The sequence below is a fragment of the Cryptotermes secundus genome, unplaced genomic scaffold (genome assembly GCF_002891405.2).
Source record: "Cryptotermes secundus unplaced genomic scaffold, Csec_1.0 scaffold625, whole genome shotgun sequence".
In the NCBI taxonomy this organism is placed as follows: domain Eukaryota; kingdom Metazoa; phylum Arthropoda; class Insecta; order Blattodea; family Kalotermitidae; genus Cryptotermes; species Cryptotermes secundus.
Genome location: NW_019738969.1, coordinates 68574 through 87528, shown reverse-complemented (window position 1 = coordinate 87528; position 18955 = coordinate 68574). Strand labels below are relative to the sequence as shown.

General features: G+C 45.4%; 1 protein-coding gene across 2 annotated transcripts in view; it reads left to right on the top strand.

Annotated features, from left to right (window-relative positions):
- The window catches only part of LOC111871515 (serine-rich adhesin for platelets), a gene marked incomplete at its 3' end in the record, with an annotated part of 129477 nt that overhangs the window by 43087 nt on the left and 67435 nt on the right, over window positions 1-18955 (top strand). The window contains 1 exon segment of one of the 2 annotated variants that reach the window (XM_033754284.1): window positions 17860-18208. 2 annotated transcript variants of the gene reach the window in all.

The following is an 18955-nucleotide window of genomic DNA, read 5'->3' as shown; positions in this document are numbered from 1 at the left end:
TTGTGCTTCCCCTATCGACTAACCCTTTTTATCAATCCTACACTTCAAATGAAATGCATTACTTTATTTATGGGGCTTTATAAGAGTCATCCAGTTCCATGAAGAACTGACTCAGGTGACAAAATCCTAAGCAAGTTATGGCCTCACAGTCACACAGGATATGTGTGGCTGATTCATCTTCTTGTAGGCACCTTTCACACGTTGGATGATCTGTCAATCCCAGTTTGAAAAGGTGTCCTTTTAGATAACAGTCTCCTGTGTACAGTCCTACCATCCATCTTGATTGGTCTCTGTTTAACTGCAACACATCCTTCGTCATTCTGGCGGAGGGTCCTGATATAAGTCACTTTGCCTGTCTGAGTACAGTTGTGGATTCCCAGTGTTTTTTTGTGATTTCTATCAGTCCAGTCCCTGGTCGCTTTCTTGGCAACTCCAGCTCAGATGTCGCAAGCTGGTTCAGGTCCTGTTCAGATCCTGCTCTTACCAGCTGATCTGCGGTTTCATTCCCTGCAGTACTCTCCTACTGAGATGTCGCAAGCTGGTTCAGGCCCTGTGAACGAATAGCATTGCTATAGCTAAGAGCCCAACAGAGTGAAATTCGGAGATGGAGATGGCCAGAGTGTGAACCTGCTCCGGAAACTGCTTATGTAGACATTCTTGGGCAGTTTCTGTGTACGGCAGTGGCACGCCGTTGAATTGATAGATTGATCTGTCCTCTTCATTTTGCGGTGACATATAAGTTCAGCATTTCCAGCGACTGATCATGGCACTATGTAAAACAGGTGGTTAAATGTAAAGTTGTCCCTGTGCTTAACTAATTAAGCGCTACACCATGAAGGCGTATGGATGAGTGGGTGTACAGATCCACATTTTCTTGACCTCGGCACTAGTTGGAGGTGAATGGTCAGATTCACGCTCCGGCCGCTTTACCTCCGGGGAAGGAGCTCCCGGTACCCATTGGATGGGAGGTTGGGTGGACCCCAGAGCCAGTCTGAAAGAAAAGTGGAAAAGAGAAAATTCTTGACCCTACCAGGACTCGAACTCCGACCTCTTGGTCGTCCAGCCCATTGCTAGTCGCTATACCGACTGCGCTATCCCGGCTCATAAAGCAAGTGGTGCGGAGCAGAAAATAAACAACATGAGTGCCATCTCGTGCGAAGAATCAAAGATGGAATTGAGGCGAACTTCATACGCTCACTGCCGGACACAAGAAGAATTGAAAGAGCGAATGGGTATATGCAGAGCTACAGATGTGCTACCTGGGTAAACTTTCACAATTTCTGATACATTCGATGTGTCTTCATTATTTTTAGGGCTGTAATAGCGAATATTAAAAAACCGCATGTTAAATTTATGTACAGACTGTAGCGACTTGTGGCCAGCAATAATGGGATGCTAATGGGAACTGCAATTTGGTAATTCTGTTGAGCTCAGAGGTAATTTTTTATTTAATTTTGTGACTCTTGTAATAACTATAAATCATATAATAGGTAGGGTGAAATTCTGTTTAATTATCTATCTGGACGGAGCAGATGTCGTTAGTGTCTTATTGCTTGTTTGTTTAACAGAAAATAATGAGTAATTTCTTCAGTTCCAACCTGAATTATTATAATTTCGGAGAGTTGGATTGATCGAAAGAACTTCTTAAGTTTAGAAGTGATTGAAGTGAAAAGTACTTCTGTAACTCGTGTTTTCATCAGTTCGTGTTGTGTACTTGCTAAGAATTCCACGTGTCTGAAACTGATGATGACGCAGATGAAGGGGGGGGGGCAAACATCCTTGCATGTCCCGCAACACGATATTATAACGTATTTCCTACCTGTAGACTGTTCCACGAATTGCAGCTCTTGGAAACCACAGGAGAAGGAAATAGTTAGCGTTGTAAATTTATAAATAACAGTTTATTGCAACAAATCTTGCCGGATTATAAGCAAAAGAAGTTGCAACCTGAGGAGTCCATATGTTGACCTTTCAGAAGGCAGTCACGTGACCAGTAACCGGCCGTGAAGTAGATAATTTTTTGGTGATAATTCTCGTTAGTTATAAATAAATGAAAAAATAATCTGCTATAATCTTTTTTTGTGTAAAAGAACATTAATTCATGCTCTAATTAAATAATAATTAATTAGATTAATTGCAAAATGAATGTCGAAGTAACTGAAACTACGAGGCTTGTAGTATTTCTTTTAATTTGGAAAAATATTCTGTGTCCTTTTCAATGTCGTGTGACCAGACGAGATTCTGATTTGTGACTTGGTTTATTGACCACACATACACACAACTCGTGACTACACTTGATTAGAACGCAATCGCTAATCTCCACGCTTCACACACTCAAGTGTTCTCAGCCTGTTTCCTGGTAACTGGAGATTCTTCAGCTTGAACCCTCACACCATTTCCCAGGCTGGCTGATGCCACGGCTTCAACTAACTCCCAGGCAGGCAGCCATCTCACATCTTCTCTTCACAGACCGACTTAGTAAACTCTAAACTTGTTCCGTTTATAACATCTCGGAACGGATCGCGAAGAAAACACAGTCTCCAAAGGTTCCTCTATTGTTGCGTGTGGATCCCTTTCGCGGTCGTTACCTAGCAACAGGTCTACACGTTACAATATTTAGACATTAAGCTTCGTCATTAAAGCAAGTGTAGGAACCAGTTGTGGGTGGATTGTTTATAGGTTATTTAACGACTTTTTTCTCACTGCAGAATTTTCCTTGCCTCGAATTATATAAATTGGGTGCGTAAATAATGACGTGGTCTTAGGACGTGCCGTAGTTCAGGCGGTTATTCGCCGGCTTCCCACCGCAGCGGCCCGGTTTCGATCCCTGGTCAGGTCATTTGGGAATCTGTGCGGACAAAGTGGCACCAGGACAGGTTTCCTCCGAGTACTTCGACTTCCTTTGCCAGTTGCAAGCTCAACACGTGCTTCACATTCATCCAACACTATATCGGCATGACACTGACAGCGTCGTTTCATAACCAACTTAAAAAGGGGGGTGATCTTCAGACTAGCTTCTTAGGCACTGGTTAGTGTAGCATTGCCTTGCCGCAATTAATTTCCCGTTAGGAACTCTTATAGAGGAAGTGCAGATGAGCTCGTGGGGCGAGCTCTCGGTTTCGAACTGTACGCCTCTGTAACGCGTGCGGGGACTTGAGATTATTACAAACAGGAAATACTTACGAATTTTACTGAGTAAGATTTTCATAAATTTGACAACTATTGTACGCTTCTCCAGGTATAATTAGAATGATCAAGTCAAGGAGGGTGGGCTGGGCAGGGCATGTAGAACGAATGGAGGACAGGAGAAATGCATATAGGATATTGGTAGGAAAGCCAGAAGGAAAGAGACCACTGGAAAATCCAAGGCGTAGGTGGGTGGCCAATATTAAAATGGATCTTAGAGAGATAGGATGGGGTGGTATGGATTGGATTGATCTGGCTCAGGATAGGAACCAGCGGAGGGCTCTTGTGAACACAGTAATGGACCTTCGGGTTCTATAAAATTCTGGGAAGTTCTTGAGTAGCTGCAAAATTGGCGGCTCCTCCAGAAGGTCTCAGCTCCATGAGTAAGTAAGTAAGTATTGTTATTATTTTTTTTATTATTGCTAGTGGGGTGCGATATTGGTTGGAAAGGCAGAAGAAAAGAGACCACAGGGAAGACCAAGGTGTAGGTGGGTGGACAATATTAGAATGGATCTTAGAGAGATAGGATGGGATGATATGGATTGGATAGATCTGGCTCAGGATAGGGACCAGTGGAGGGCTCTTGTGAGCACGGTAATGAACCATCGGGTTCCATAGAATGCTGGGAAATTCTTGGGTAGCTGCAGAATTGGCGGTTTCTCCAGAAGGGCTCAGCTCCATGAGTAAGTCAGTAAGTAAGTGGGGTGAGACTAAGTCCTTTGTGCTGCCGCCACTTTTGGCCTATTGTACTAGCCCCAGATGATAGGCGAGGGTGATTGTGCAGCAATTGGTGGAATGAAGATTGGCAGGCGATACCGAAGTACTCGGAGAAAACCTGCCCCAGCGCCACTTTGTCCACCACAAATCCCACGTGACCAGACCCCGGGATCGAACCCGGTCCGCCGCGGTTGTAAGCCAGCGACTAGCCACTTGAGCTCTGGCGCGGCCTCATCATTCATCATAGTCACCGTCGTGAAAATCTCAAATCTAAAGTATGTTGCATGTTCAAGAATGTTATGGTTACTGGTTCGTAAACTGATAAGTATTTGCCCCCCCCCAGAAATCGATATTTGTCTAATTATGGAGTCGCTCCTATTGGCATCCTTCCCTTGTTTTGAATGGCTGAACCATGAAACTTGTTATCCGTACGTATATACGAGCATCACGGCATTTGAGCACATTTCAACTGCGTACTTACGTTAGTCTGTGTGTCTATTTGTGTATCCCACCATCTTTACTAGGCAACGGCTCGGTAAAACTTTAACGGGGCAAAGAATACACACGCAACAATAAAATAATTATTTGATGCGTCATTTTCTAAGCAATCGATATCGTTTCTAAGGAAAATAAGCGGTTATTTCTTTGCAGAACTTCTTGTGACGTGTACAGTCTTTATGCTATGACTAAAATGCGTACATGAAATGTACATTTCAGACTAGTCAAGCGGACAAAAGGGTGCTCATTGAACGTTACTGCTTGAACAAACTAACTCGAAAGGCAGGGAAGCCAGAAACATAACGGACTTCGTTCTCTGTTCCTGTTAGAGCAAGGAACATTACATTGAAAGTGAAACATTTCATATAAATTTGTAGTACATAAAACGCATCTGCTCGTACCGAGATGTAGGATGAAAACCTCGGTGTAACGAGTGTCCACTGCATTGCAAGCTTATAGTCCCTTCTGGCTCAGTGCTGTCGATAATCGATTATAAAACTAATTCGAGTTTTGACATCTATAGATCTGTGTGCTTCAACTGTGGGAACCTTATTGAGAATGATATGGTTCCTTTACGACTTGTGAAGGTTATCGTAAAACATATCGGCCCCTCTGTATTCCCGACCATAAAAGTAGCTTCCTCATTAAGAACTTGAGCGTAAAGGCAGGAAATTTACGCGACGTCACGTAACATGATATGTTTTTGCGATGAAAGCAAAGCCAAGCGCGCCCTTGCCTCCGTAATAATTGTACTGTCGCATGGATGGTTTCGTGTGCCCCTTGAATGAGAAACCGAGTGACCGACACAGTCGGTACCACCTGGCTCGCGCCTCTCTCGAGAATCGAACTCCGTCCAGCCCAGTGACAGTTAATATACTATCCCGACTCAAGAGAATAAAACTGTTCCACCTGGACTTCCGTTATCACAGTAGAAATGAAAAAAAAACAACTCCATCCAGTGTACGAGATTGGGTGGGAAATTTTGTTTTCTTGTGCTGGTAGCGTAAGGAGTACTTAATCTCTCCAGCGATGATTTCTCTCTTCATAGTTCTGTGGTGCAAGGCCCCATACATGTGACTTTTTTTAATAATTTAATGTTTTCTTAGCTCTCGCAAATGGTTTTTGCTGTGCTTGGCTCGTACGTATAACCCATCTTGATGATGGTACAGGTTCGCAATATTGCACAAAGCGAAGCCCAACACAGAAAGTATAAGAGGCTTAAACTTGGCGTCGGTCAGGCATACGACCGTTCAGGTGACTAGACTGCCGTTGTAGCGGAAGCTACTAGAAATAGGGCATAATCTGCTGAACTGAGCCTGGGCTGACACGAGACCCTGTATATATCGTACATAGGAGTAGATATTAAGAGTCAATTTGTAAATAGGTGTACATACTGACAATGGAGACAGACAGACAGACAGACTGACTGACCGTCAGTCGCAGTGTTACTTTGACTTTGACTTGCTGGTACAGGTGTCCGGAGATAGGGACTAGCCCTATCCAGTCTCCGAATCGCTGTGTTTTTAGATAAAGACAGGGCGATGGGTAATGTCCAGAAACGCAATGTTTATACAAAAGTGTAGCGTTGAAACACATCGACTGAGGACTTAAATATTTTGCTTTATTGGGGGTCAGTAAAGTACCATAGTACTACTCCACTCTTGTTAGAAAACATCTGTCATTATCACCAACATCCTTATCTTCCCCAGCATTAGGACTTAAAATGGCCGGTTACCGCACCCTGCTCACATAGGCCTCACACCGAACGTCCGGTCGAGTGGCTGTCGGACCTTCATATTCGGGAGGTCCTGGCTTGGAATTCGGCTCGGAGAGCGGCTATCCTGACTTAGGGTTTCGTCGTTTTCCTCAGTCCATCCAGACAAATGCCGGTGTTCCACAAATTAGGTCATTCCCGCACTCTTCCTTTTCCTTTTCAGTAGAATTCCTGGGTCGTCATTCGCCGCTATCTCACCTGCACTACTGAGAACGCCGCTATCTCACCTGCACTACTGAGAACGCCGCTATCTCACCTGCACTACTGAGAACGCCGCTATCTTACCTGCACTACTGAGAACGCCGCTCTCACCTGCACTACTGAGAACGCCGCTATCTGACCTGCACTACTGAGAACGCCGCTATCTTACCTGCACTACTGAGAACACCGCTATCTCACCTGCACTACTGAGAACACCGCTATCTCACCTGCACTACCGAGAACGCCGCTATCTCACCTGCACTACGGAGAACCCCGCTATCTCACATGCACTACCGAGAACCCCGCTATCTTACCTGCACTACTGAGAACGCCGCTATCTTACTTGCACTACTGAGAACGCCGCTATCTCACCTGCACTACCGAGAACGCCGCTATCTTACCTGCACTACTGAGAACGCCGCTCTCTTACCTGCACTACCGAGAACGCCGCAAAATAAATAAATATGCAGGCAGATAGTAGGCTACAAGCCTTCCGAATAACCACATTCTGCTTTCTTTATTAATCACTTAAAGCCCAGTGGTTACTTTAAGTACCACGGGATCGCGTAGTCGATAGAGCGACTATCTAAAACCTGGAAGACCGAGGGATCGGAGTCCCGGTAGGGTAAAGAATTTTCTCTTCTCCACGTCATCCAAACAGGCTCTTGGGTTCACCGAGCCTCCTATGCAATGGGTACGCCTCGCTGGGGTAAAGCGGCCGGGGCGTGAAACTGACCACTCACCTCCAGCTAGTGCCGAGGTCAGGAAAATGTGGATCTATACATCCAATTCCCCATACGCCTTCGTGGCGTAATGTTTATTTGGTTTAAGCACAGGGACAACTTTACTATTTACCTGCTTTTAACTTACTAGAACACTGCCCGAAGAGTGTATTTATGTGTTGCTTGTGGTTCTCACAATAAACGGTGTTTCTTTCCTCGAACAGCATTAACCGGTTTGTCTCTGTAGCCGGGATGTTATGTGCTTCCTGTAAGGCGAGACGTCGAGTCTCCCACATTTTCTAGAGTCGGCTCACAGTTGGCGGTAAGGTTGTCAGCCTTACGCGCCTGTCGGCGTTTACCCCCCCCCCCAAGGAAGATTCCAAGTACTCATTTCTGTTAGTCGCTGAGTCGACCCCAGGGCCATAGTGCGGTTGGAAGGTTTAGGTAAATTGAAAAAAATCTGGATTCGAACCCACGACCTTCCGTCTTGTGACATAGTGCCTCCAACTACGCTACTTCGTTCCCCCCACAGTATCTACGTCCGTGGCAAAACGTGGCACATATCGCTCCTGTTTTTTGGATACACTAGATTTGTCACCGCCACCACAAAAATTCGTCGTTAAATCCCATTCTAAGATTCCTTCGCTGTTTCTTGGTTTTATGCAGTTGGAGAAACCTTCCTCTATGAGCATACACTAACTTGCTAACCCAAACGTTGTGTTTGTGTATGTAGGTCTACTGTAAACAGAACTTAACACCTCGTCTGTTTAAATTTATAAAATAATTCTGCTTGCTAAAATCGGTTGCTTAATTTACAAAAAGCGTAGGTGGTGTTAAATATTGGTTATTTTAGTGTGCATCTAGGTTTTGCATGATTGGCAGAAGCATAGCATTAATTAAAGTGACCAGTTTCCGAAGCCATGACAGTACCGTACGCCCGTATATCTGTACAAACAGCAACCGATCAAGGCGGCTCAAGTGGAAACACGACTGACTTGTATTCTGGAGGTGTACGGTTCGAATCTCGGCCGACACTTCCCCTATTCTGACCAGTTTTTCATGGTTTTCCTTAGTATACTCAAGCAAAAACTGCTGATATTACCTCAAATAAGGCTGCGACCTCTTCCTTCCGCATCCTCCTCAATGATTTATTCACCAGTCATCCCACTATTCGATGCTGTGACATGACGCCTGAAATACGGAATAGTGGAGCTAGAGACACACGTCCGTTGATGAGCAACGACTAAGTAAACACCAAGTTTCCGTTACAACTTCTAGCTGAAAAACGTTTCCGGGGCAATGAGTAGGCTGGTATGAATCGAGGCGTTGTGACACGTTTTCATGGCAACAGAGAACAGTCAGTTGGTGATCTCTATTCGGTCCGCATGAAGTTGGTTCAGCCCGAGATTCAGAGATCCAGAGATCTAGAGAGAGAGAGAGAGAGAGAGAGAGAGAATAGAGACCAGTGTCCGAGATCCAGATAACAGGGAGAGATTAGCTATCAGGCAGGAGTTCAGTGTGTGAGCCCCTGTACTCAAGTGTAATTGCAATGGAGGTGTCCAATAAATACAGCCATCAGATCTAGAAGCCACAAGTATTAGTCACGCCAACCCCTTATACGTGACAATGCGTTAATCTATTACCACTCTGCAACCACCCAAACGCACTACTCGTTCATGTACGTGTAGTTAGAGGTGTAGCTCTGTATCTACCTTGGGCGTTAAGGGGCTCAAATAGACCTTACGTCTGACATATAGAATGTATTCAGAATCGCTAAAAACGTAATAAGTTCATCCCAATGCTGCTGCTGCTACTACTACTACTACGTTCAATGGCTCTTCCAGCCCATTCTGGGCTCTGGCCTATTATTCAGTTCTGTAATCGGTAGGACTCCTTGGGCGAGTGATCAGCTCGTAGCAAGGCCGCTACCTAAACACAGGACAACACAAGCACAGAATAAGCACATACACAGACATCCATGCCTTAAGTGGGATTCGAACCGACAATCCCAGCTAGCGAAGAGAGATCATCACAAGTAATTGCGTGAAATTCGTATTTAGACAGATCATTAATATTCCTGCAATATCTGTATAAACTCTGTCACGGCGCTTTAATAAACATAAACATGGCGACGGTGCGCATCTGTGATGCTACAGCTGGCAGATCTGTTGTGGTGGATATTTCTACTATACTGCGTCATCATGTCGTCAGTTAATGACGTAGACAATAATGTCGTCATTAAAAAGTTTCTGGATTCTCTATCCACTATACTCGCATATTCATGCATCAGTGGGACCTTAAAACTTGTTTACATGTGATTGCCTGTACACGGTATGACGTGGCCTGATTTTAGTCGGCACTGTGCATAAAAGCGGATCACTGAATTGTATAATTATTCATTTGTAGTTGCTACAAGCGCAGTTGGTTGCGGCACTATGCTACAAGCCGGAAGGTCATGGTTCGATTCCCGATGACATCATTGTATTTTTCAATTTACCTAATCGTTCCAGCCGCACTGTGGCCCTGGGGTCGACTCAGCCTCTAACAGAAATGAGTACCAGGAATCTTCCTGGGGGTAAAGGGCGGCCGGCGCGTAAGGCTGACATACTCACCGCCATCTGTGAGCCAGTTGTCTGGAAATGTGGCAACCTCGACGTCTGACAACGCTACGGTCCTCCACGGATAACTTTGCCTTACTTTTAGGAGCACTGCCATATAACGTAATCATTTAAATGAATAAAGTATTACTCTTATAAGCAGAGCGTTGTTACACGCAGCGTTACCCAGCAGCAGCCTTCTTAGAAGTGAAACAGGTGAGAGAAAGCACACTTTGGCTTCACTGGCAATGTGGCAATGTGAGTTCCTGCATTTGTTTCACTTTCCTTGCGAAATGGAGTCACGATATGCATTCGCCTGTCTTCACAGAATTCGAGATTAACTGATTGGTACAGGGCCACTTGAGAGATGTCCGTGATCAAGAACTCGAAAAGGGTGTCACGAAATTGTACTTCCCACACTGGGATTTCTGTTCCCTTCCCGGGAATTAATTTGTGCCCCTCCCTATCCTGCTCAAATGGGCAGCCCCACGAAGTCTCCAGGTTGTCTTATCTTGTAGATGTCGAGTGGCCTGTAGGCCTGTATACACAGACAAGAGGACTGTAGACACGGCCTATTCTGTCTGCACAGAACTCTCTACGATGTCACGTACTTTTGGTGACAGTAACTAGCGTCGTGATTTTAACGAGGTACCGCAGAAATGCGAGGAGTCGGTATAGCTACGGGATGCGCGGCCGGGGTTTGATTCTCGGCAGGGTAAAAGATGTTTCTCTTCTCCACAGCGTCCAGACCGGCTTTGAGGCCCATCTAGCCACCTACCAAATGGGTATCCGGGGAAATTTTCCCCGGGGATAAAGCGGCCGGGGCTAGAAGCTGACCATTCACCTTCATCTAGTGCCGAGGTCAAGTATGGTGGAGCTATACCTTCACTCCACCATATGTTTCCATGGCATAATGCGTAATTAATTAAACACAGATACAACTTTTATCACATAAATACAAGGGACTTGAAAACCATTTAAGTGGTTTCCCCTCTGTTTTGCTATGAAGCACTGCCTCCATATTCTGTGTTTTGCAAACCGCAAGGGAAAGATGAACCAACAGGAAACCCCTTTTCTTCCTAATCAACATCTCATTTCTAGTGTTGACCTGTTCATATCTGTTACGGATATTACAAAACAGAATCCTTCAATTGTTTCATTTGTCGTCCAACGTTTCCTCTCCGAATAATATTTTAAGATCTGTTTTGAATCATGTTGGGGCTCATCCCAGGAAACTGATCTTTCCTGGTGCCTCTCTGTCCTATGCAGATTCCATTATTTGTAATATTTCTAGTTCCCTCGAAGTCTCAGAACTTCTTTAGTGGCCCTAAAGGACGCACCTCACAGTCCTCCAGGCGAAACGCATTTCTCTGAGTCCCGTTCTGTTTACGTAATGTCGGTACCTTGAACGCAGTTAGAAGTGCCGCCAGCCAAGGAGTGGCAATCCGGTGAGACGAGCTTCTGGACCGGCTCCGTGAGCCGGCAACTCATCCTGCAGTGATGCAACTCCATTGTAATGCCTCACAACTCTTGAATGAAAACAGGCGCTGTCATGCGAAGGCGAGGCTGACGATTCAGTAGGAGTTCCTGTAGGAATAATCCCATGGGAACAGACAATATGTACGGGAATTGGGTTAGCTCAGTCGGTATAGCGATGGCCTACGAGCTGGATGGCCGGGGATCGATTCCCGGTAAGTGCAATAAACTTTCCCTTCGATACAGAGTACAGACCGGCTCTGGGGCCCACCCAGTCTCCTGTGCAGTGGGTATCGTGGGCTGTTTACCCTGGGCTAAAGCTGCCAAGGGCGTGAAGCTGAACCCTCACCACGATCTAGTACCGAGGTCAAGAATGGTGTAGCTATAACTCTACTCCCCCTCACGTCTTCATAGCGGGATGCCTAACTACTTAAGTGCAGGGACAGGTTCGCTTTACTACGTCAGTACATGTTTACTGCATCCGTTCTTCTTTTCAATGTGAACCATTTCAGGCTGCTTCTGGTCAAATAGATATGTCATCAGAACGGGCGAATTTCTTACGTCCATCCAAATTTGCTTTTGGGTCAGTGATGCTTGAAAACTAAGTTCTAAGGTGAACAAGCCTAATTAAGAAGATGCCTGCTTCTGGGATATGACGGCGTGTAGATCGTGTGTGGTTCACACAAGATCTACACGGCGCCACATCCCAGAAGCTGGCATTCTTCATAGTCGCCGCCGTGAAAACCTCAAATCTTACAAGCCAAATTGAAGAACTGCGAAGGAAATCAGAAGAGACCGTCAGCGCCTTCTGTGAAGATAATCCCGCAAGATTTGCGTTAAGGGGGTGAGGAAAACTACAAAGAACTATATCCGAATAAGCTACCCCCGCATTGAGAATCGAAGCAGGGTTTCCAGCACCTTGAGTGTGGCATTTTGTATGCCGGGATGAGAAAGTGACTTACTGGAAGATTGATTTGTATTCATGTTGCGTGTCTGTATCACCCCCTTCACCACTTCGCCATCTAACTTTGCAAGGGCGGCTGTGAGGCGTTCCCGTAAAGAATACAAAGTGAAGAACTCGCTCCAGACCCTCCATTGCGCTGCAGGGCGCAGAAGAATAAGCTGCCGGCCTTGTTTTCCCAGGAGGGATCTTATTAAACCGCTGTAGCAATCTGCCTGCAGATCAAAGGATCAGTTATCCGATAAATATCGAGACTGCCCCTTTAAAACGAAATATATAAATTTATCGATGTATTAGTACTTATATAATATGCCAGTGACAGTGGCCGCGCTAAGGCTAGGAACACACGCAGCGACATCGGTCGTACGGAAAAATATCGTACGATTTTTTGCCGTACGACATCCTTTTCACACTAGGGCGACCAAATGCATTTCTTTGCTCTCCGACTGCCTTACGGTAGATGTCGCATGTCGTCACGTATGATAGCTAAGACTGCACTTTATATTCTACTACTTGATGCGACATGAACCGTACGGACGTCGTACGACCGATGTCTCTGTGTGTGTTCCTAGACATGAACTGTCTTCGCTCGCTCGAACACTGGGATCGTGGGTTCGAATCCCATTCGAGCCATGGACGTCTGTGTGTGCGTTTATTCTGTGTGTATATAGTGGCCTTGCGACGGTCTGATCCCTTTTCCTAGGAGGCCTACAAACTATGTAAAATAGAAGATAGCAGTCTTCTGGGGTGTGGCGCCATGTATATATTGTGTTAACCGACGTTTCGGACGAACGTGTCGCCTCCATCTTCAGGGCTGAAGAAAAAGAATACAATCCGCGAGCAGGTCCATTTTGATTGTGCAGTGACAGAAGAAAGTGTATTGGTAGACCTTGTGAAGGTCGGACCGAAACTGACTATGTTTGTAAAGTAGAAGGAGATGGAGGTTGCGGCGGAGGAGGGGAAGTGCCATAAGGAAGAGAGAACAGTCTCGGCATGAAGACACAGACTTCAGCTGGTTTGACACACAGCAGCGCTCTGCTGCTCACCTTGTCTATGCCTACCCTTCGAAGACAACAATCTTCCGTTCTTTAGTCTGCACGTGACTTGGAACGCCACGGAGCGCTGAGACGTGCCACGGTGATGCTGACCGCGCTGCCAATGTGTGCAGGCGCGCCGTGGAAGAACATACGAAGAGCGGGAAAGCGTCTTCCTTGTCAGCTGGTAACTATAAGCATATCATTTTGTGTACTGAGGCAATGACTGTGCCATAATCCAGTACTGTGCCTGTTAAACCTGCTTTGTAATGCTTTCTTTGAACAAGGCAAACGCAAAATTGTATCTGTACACCATCTCATGTTCGTTATTTTGCCTTTGGAATCTCTGAACGCATTTGATGTTTGACAATAGAAAATTGTAGGGCGAATTTAATTTTGGTCTGTATTGAAGAATTGCGTCTTCTGGGATGCGGCGCCGTGTAAATATTATGTTAACCGACGTTTCGGAGGAATATATCACCTCGATCTTCAGTCTGCAGCCATCTGCTCACGCTGGTTCCTCGCTCGCGGATTTTTATACCCTGAAGATGGAGGCGATACGTTCTTCCGAAACGTCGGTTAACACAATATGTACACGGCGCCACATCCCAGAAGACGCCATTCTTCATAGTCACTTCCGTTAAAACCTCAAAACTTACTTAGTCTGTATTGATCCAGTATGACCTCTTCTTTATGTGAACTTCAGCTTATACGTCATTTTATTGATTTCTCATGGAGGTTCGTCACGTGACAAAATATACGTCTTTGGCGTCATTAAGAGCTACGTGGAACGTTCTTCGATGTCATGAATATATAACGACTGTGCCGCGTGACACTAATAGTGCGATCAGGGTCACAACGCATTTGGGGCTTAAACGCAATGAATAGCTGGGGCGTCAGTTAATTGTTATGATAACGCAGTCGATCTACACGTAAAGCGAAGTTCAGTAGCATGAGATTACTCTTTATTTGGAAGTGCTGAAAAGCGAAACTCGTATGTTGTAAATAATCTGGGGAGACATTTTAGTTTGTTATTTGGAAGACAGATATTTGTGAATAAGCACGACAATTGTGCAGTACAAATATACAACGCATATAACTAGACTAGTCTAGTCTACTCATAAAATGCTACAAATAAGTAGTCTAGACCGAACCGCTACAACATCAACACAAATTTAATATACGTCACTCCAAGTAAGCAACCGTTGGGTGACATACGGAGTAACGAACATACGCTCCACAAGAAGATGGTAAGGTCGAGACCACAAGATTCTGATGCGCAGGCGCCGCACACGACGCGTATAGTCGCTTCTACCGCCAGAAAATCACGTCAACACGTGGCAGTCACAAAGTTTTAAAGAGATTCATCGCAAAACATTTCATTTCCATTTTGGTACAATTTTAATTTTCATGTTTTAATCTTTAGCCTTTAGTTTTCAAATTTTATTATCTAAGTGTTTTAAATTTTAACTGAAAAATTCAATTTATGCATTTAAAAACTCTCAAGAGCTCAATAAGAACCCGCATTGAAGAATTGGGTGCAAATAGTTAGGCGCAATTCAACAGAAGACGGTGTTCTTCAGGTGCGTAATGGTTTCATTATTCTGAGACTAAGTGCAGTGTAACAGATCTATCCTTCCCTTTCATGGGAGAATGCTGACTGGCGAGCCTACATGTGCCTCTCCTTCGCGTCGTTGCGGAGGCTGCCGCCAGGGACCCATGCAGGCCAGTTGGTCAGACGATCGGATGTAGGGCATGCTAGGGACCGCTAGGGACCTCGCCCAGTTAATTGAACTGGGCCCTGTTTCCACATGCGTCAGGATAAAGTGATCCCAGTGATTGCTTTCGAGTCTCCCTTTAAAGGGGATACACCTTTACGCGAACGATGACTATTGACTCCGGGGACTAGTGTGGTGCAAAGACGGGTCAGAAGCAGGCGTATGTGGGTGAGACCGAGGATGTGGCTAGCCATCCACAGTGTTCAAGGTGTAAATCTTTTCAGTATTATTCTGTGCGAAGGACTGTATAGAGAGGAGCTGTGCAACAGAACAAACGTGTAATTACTGAGATAACGAGGCAGTTTTGCGAGTCCTTGAGGCACCAAGGAGGCAACATGTGCCCTGGCCACAGTAGGATTCAGGACAATGAGGATGCAGATGTCTTGGCTACAGAGGGATCGAATAGTTCATTCCTCGGTTCCCAAACATCAATTCAAACCTGGGAGACTCAAGTTTAAGGAGTGGCTCAAAGAGAAAGACTCCTAACATTCGTTGGGCTGATACACCGGTGTGGGGCAGTTGAGGCTCCTCGTTGTTGACTGTACATTGAAACGGCATTTACATGTTGTGGAACACTCGGACAACACCATATGCAGGAAATGCTAACAGGAGCAGGAATCATCCTGTTAACGCGTTTTGTCGGTACCCAGTTTTGGCTGGGCACAGAATGACGAACTTCGACTCTGTGTTCTTAGAGCCGATATTTGTTACAGGAGAATAACTCAAAAACGTTTTGGCTCTAGCATTGAGGTTAAGGCTCTTTGAGGCGTCCTGAAAGACCGGGACTCACAGTGGACCCAGTACTAGAGGTTACCATCCGCCAAGTAAATAAGTGAATCCTTGAGCTTCGAGCCGTTTGATGTCCCAACAACTAGAAACTCGAACAAAAACTCGAAAGTCGAACAAAGAATCACGTAGTCGTCACGTGGCCGTCACGTCTTGTAGAGAAGTGATATCCCCAATATTGCAGTTGTGAACAGGGCTATCAACCTGTTTAATAACGATGTAAAATTAAAAAAAAAAATTAAAAAGGTAGACAAAAGCAAATAGCATTACACACATTTCTCTCCAAAGAAAAAGGAGCGGTGGTAATGTCAGTGAACCACAATTTTCAACTGGTGGATTCCAGATGAAAGAAGGGCAATTCACCTTCCAGTGAACAGTAATATCCCTACTACTATTATTATTGATTGATTATTATACAGTATTTTTATGTATGCACTATTATAAATAAAAATATTCAATTATTCAAATTAAATACACTTTTTTGTCATTATTTACCAATATCATCTTTTGAACTCCGAAATCCGTGGCCTGTATCCCGCAAACGAACTATACCGACCGAGTGACCGCCGTTTCTCGGCGACGTTAGTGCCAACTTTAGCGGATAGAGGATGTCGCGTTGTGAGCGCAACGGATCCCCACGGCCGTTAATCTCGGTTTTGTAGACCCGTGCCGCTATTTACTTGAAATATCTCATTTATCATCACGAGGCTGAGTGAACCCCGTTCCACACCCAATGCTTCTCAGAAAATCTGGTAGCGCCGGGAATTGAACCCGGGGCCTCTGGATCTGTATCCAGGAACTCTGACCACTGGACCACAGAGGCGGTGATCTTTTGAACTAGACACTTAAAATGTATATATTGGGTAAATTTTGGGGGTCTGAAACGGATTAATTCAATTTACGTAATGTCAAATGGAGAAATTTATCTTGAAAGTTGATCAACTTGAAAGTCGAACCGTCTCCTGGAACGGATTATGTTCGAAGTTAGAGGTTCCACTGTATTGTGAAAAGTACAATATGTGGGTCTGTATATGAGCTACATTTCAACGTTTGAATCTCTCGAAGTTTGAGGTGAACCTCGTGCTGATGTAGGCCACCCGCACAAGCAGCATGTCAGGTCACGACTTAGGTACGAGCTTATGAGGAGACGTTAGTCCCACTCAGTATGAGCTCCCGAAATTGTGTAGCCGTGTGATGACGTATCTTTTACAAAATGAGACTTCCGTTGAGGTAATATATCGTAGGACGTAAAACAACAGCCTCGCAGCTTTTCGAAAATTTTCGATATCCACCCGAGTAGGATTTGATGCTACGACCATCTGCTCTTAAGCTTCATTTCATTGTTTGTTTATTAACTTACATTACCGAAACGTAACACCGATAACACGAACTTCATAGCCTGGAATGTGGGCTTTGAGGGCTGTGTACATATTTCCTTGTTTGTTTATATTTTCTGTTGCTGCTGGATGACGTGACTGCTGAACTAGCTCCAGCACTGCTTCCGACAGTTCTAGGTGTAATATGAATGTAGTATCGATATTTACTGACTTCAGAAAGCCACTTTGGCTGAGGCACTATGCTACAAACCGGAAGGTCGCGGGATCGAATCCCAATGCGGTGGATTTTTTCATTTTACTTAGTCCTTCCAGCCGCACTTTGGCCCTGTGCTCGACTTAGCCTCTAATAGAAATGAGTACCAGGAATATTCCTGAGGGTAAAGGACGGCCGGCGCGTAAGGCTGACAGCCTTACCGCATTCTGTTAGCCGATTGTCTAGAAAATGCGAGAGCCCCGACGTCTTAAAACCCTATAGGCCTCCCTAGCCTGTTACAGGGATAGTTTTGCCTAGATGTGTGAAAGGAAACGCCCCTTCTTCATGAAATGGGTTAGAAACTGTTACTTGACTGTGACTTAAAGTTAGGAGAGAACACATTCAAAAGAAGAGAGCAAGAGAAACTGAACATCTTATTGAAAAGGAATTAGCAACGCAGTCATGAGCCTCTTATCCTTGTAAGATTTACATGATTTCAGCGCTTAGTTTGAAAGCAAATATCTGAGTAGCTATCTGCTAGTTCATGCTTTACATAACCTTGAATATTGATTTATCGCTGCCTCACGTGTTAGCCATTGTTGCGGAACTACTGCAGCGGTCCCTGGACAGGCGATATCGGTACTAACTGACCCAAACACGCGGACCGTGACTCCGATGTCGGGAAGCCATCACGCTCAGCTGTTACAACGGCAGCTGCATCATTTCCCCTGTTCCTGCGCAAGCGTAGTGCAACGAATGGCACCGGCTCAGTTATATTTTCCCGGGTTACGTTTCCATTCAAGGTCTGCAGGTCTGGAAGTTGGCGCCCAGCTGATCAGCGGACTGTTGTTAGCCCCAGACGTTCAGCAAGGAGGTTCAGCATACTTCCGAGTTTTGACTGTCCAGCACGTCACGGTTCAGGAGTCACAGTCACAGCCGTAGGGTCAGGTAAGAGTGATTCGCGTTATATTTCAGGGACGAGTCTGCAAGACATATTTCGTTCATTAAATCAAGGAGGATTCACTCATTCATCAGTGGCTCTACAGCACTCCTACACAGGACAGAACAAACGCACACGGAAATCCATGCCAAGAGTGGGCTTCGAACCCACGATCCCAGCATTAGAGTGAGCCAAGACAGTTCATGCCTTAGACGGCGCGGCCACTGTAAAATAAAAGTTCCTCGGAGTAATGGTGTTCGTAAAGGCCCACGCCTCTGCCGCGCCATAGCTCAAGCGGTTAGTCGCTGGCTTCCCACCGCGGCGGCCCGGGTTCGATCCCGGGTCTGGTCAAGTTGGATTTGTGGTGGACAATGTGGCACTGGGGCAGGTTCTCTCCGAGTACTTCAGTTTCCCCTGCCAATCTTTATTCTACCAATTGCTCCACAATCACCCTCACCTATCATCTAGGGCTGGTACAATAGGCCAGAAGTGGCCGCGGTACAAGGGACTTAGTCCCACCCCACTTACTTACTTAATCATGGAGCTGAGCCCTTCTGGAGGAGCCGCCAATTCTGCAGCTACTCAAGAATTTCCCAGCATTTTATGGAACCCGAAGATTCATTACCATGCTCACAAGAGCCCTCCACTGGTCCCTATCCTGAGCCAGATCTTTCCAATCCATACCATCCCATCCTATCTCTCTAAGATCCATTCTAATATTGTCCATCCACCTACGCCTTGGTCTTCCCTGTGGT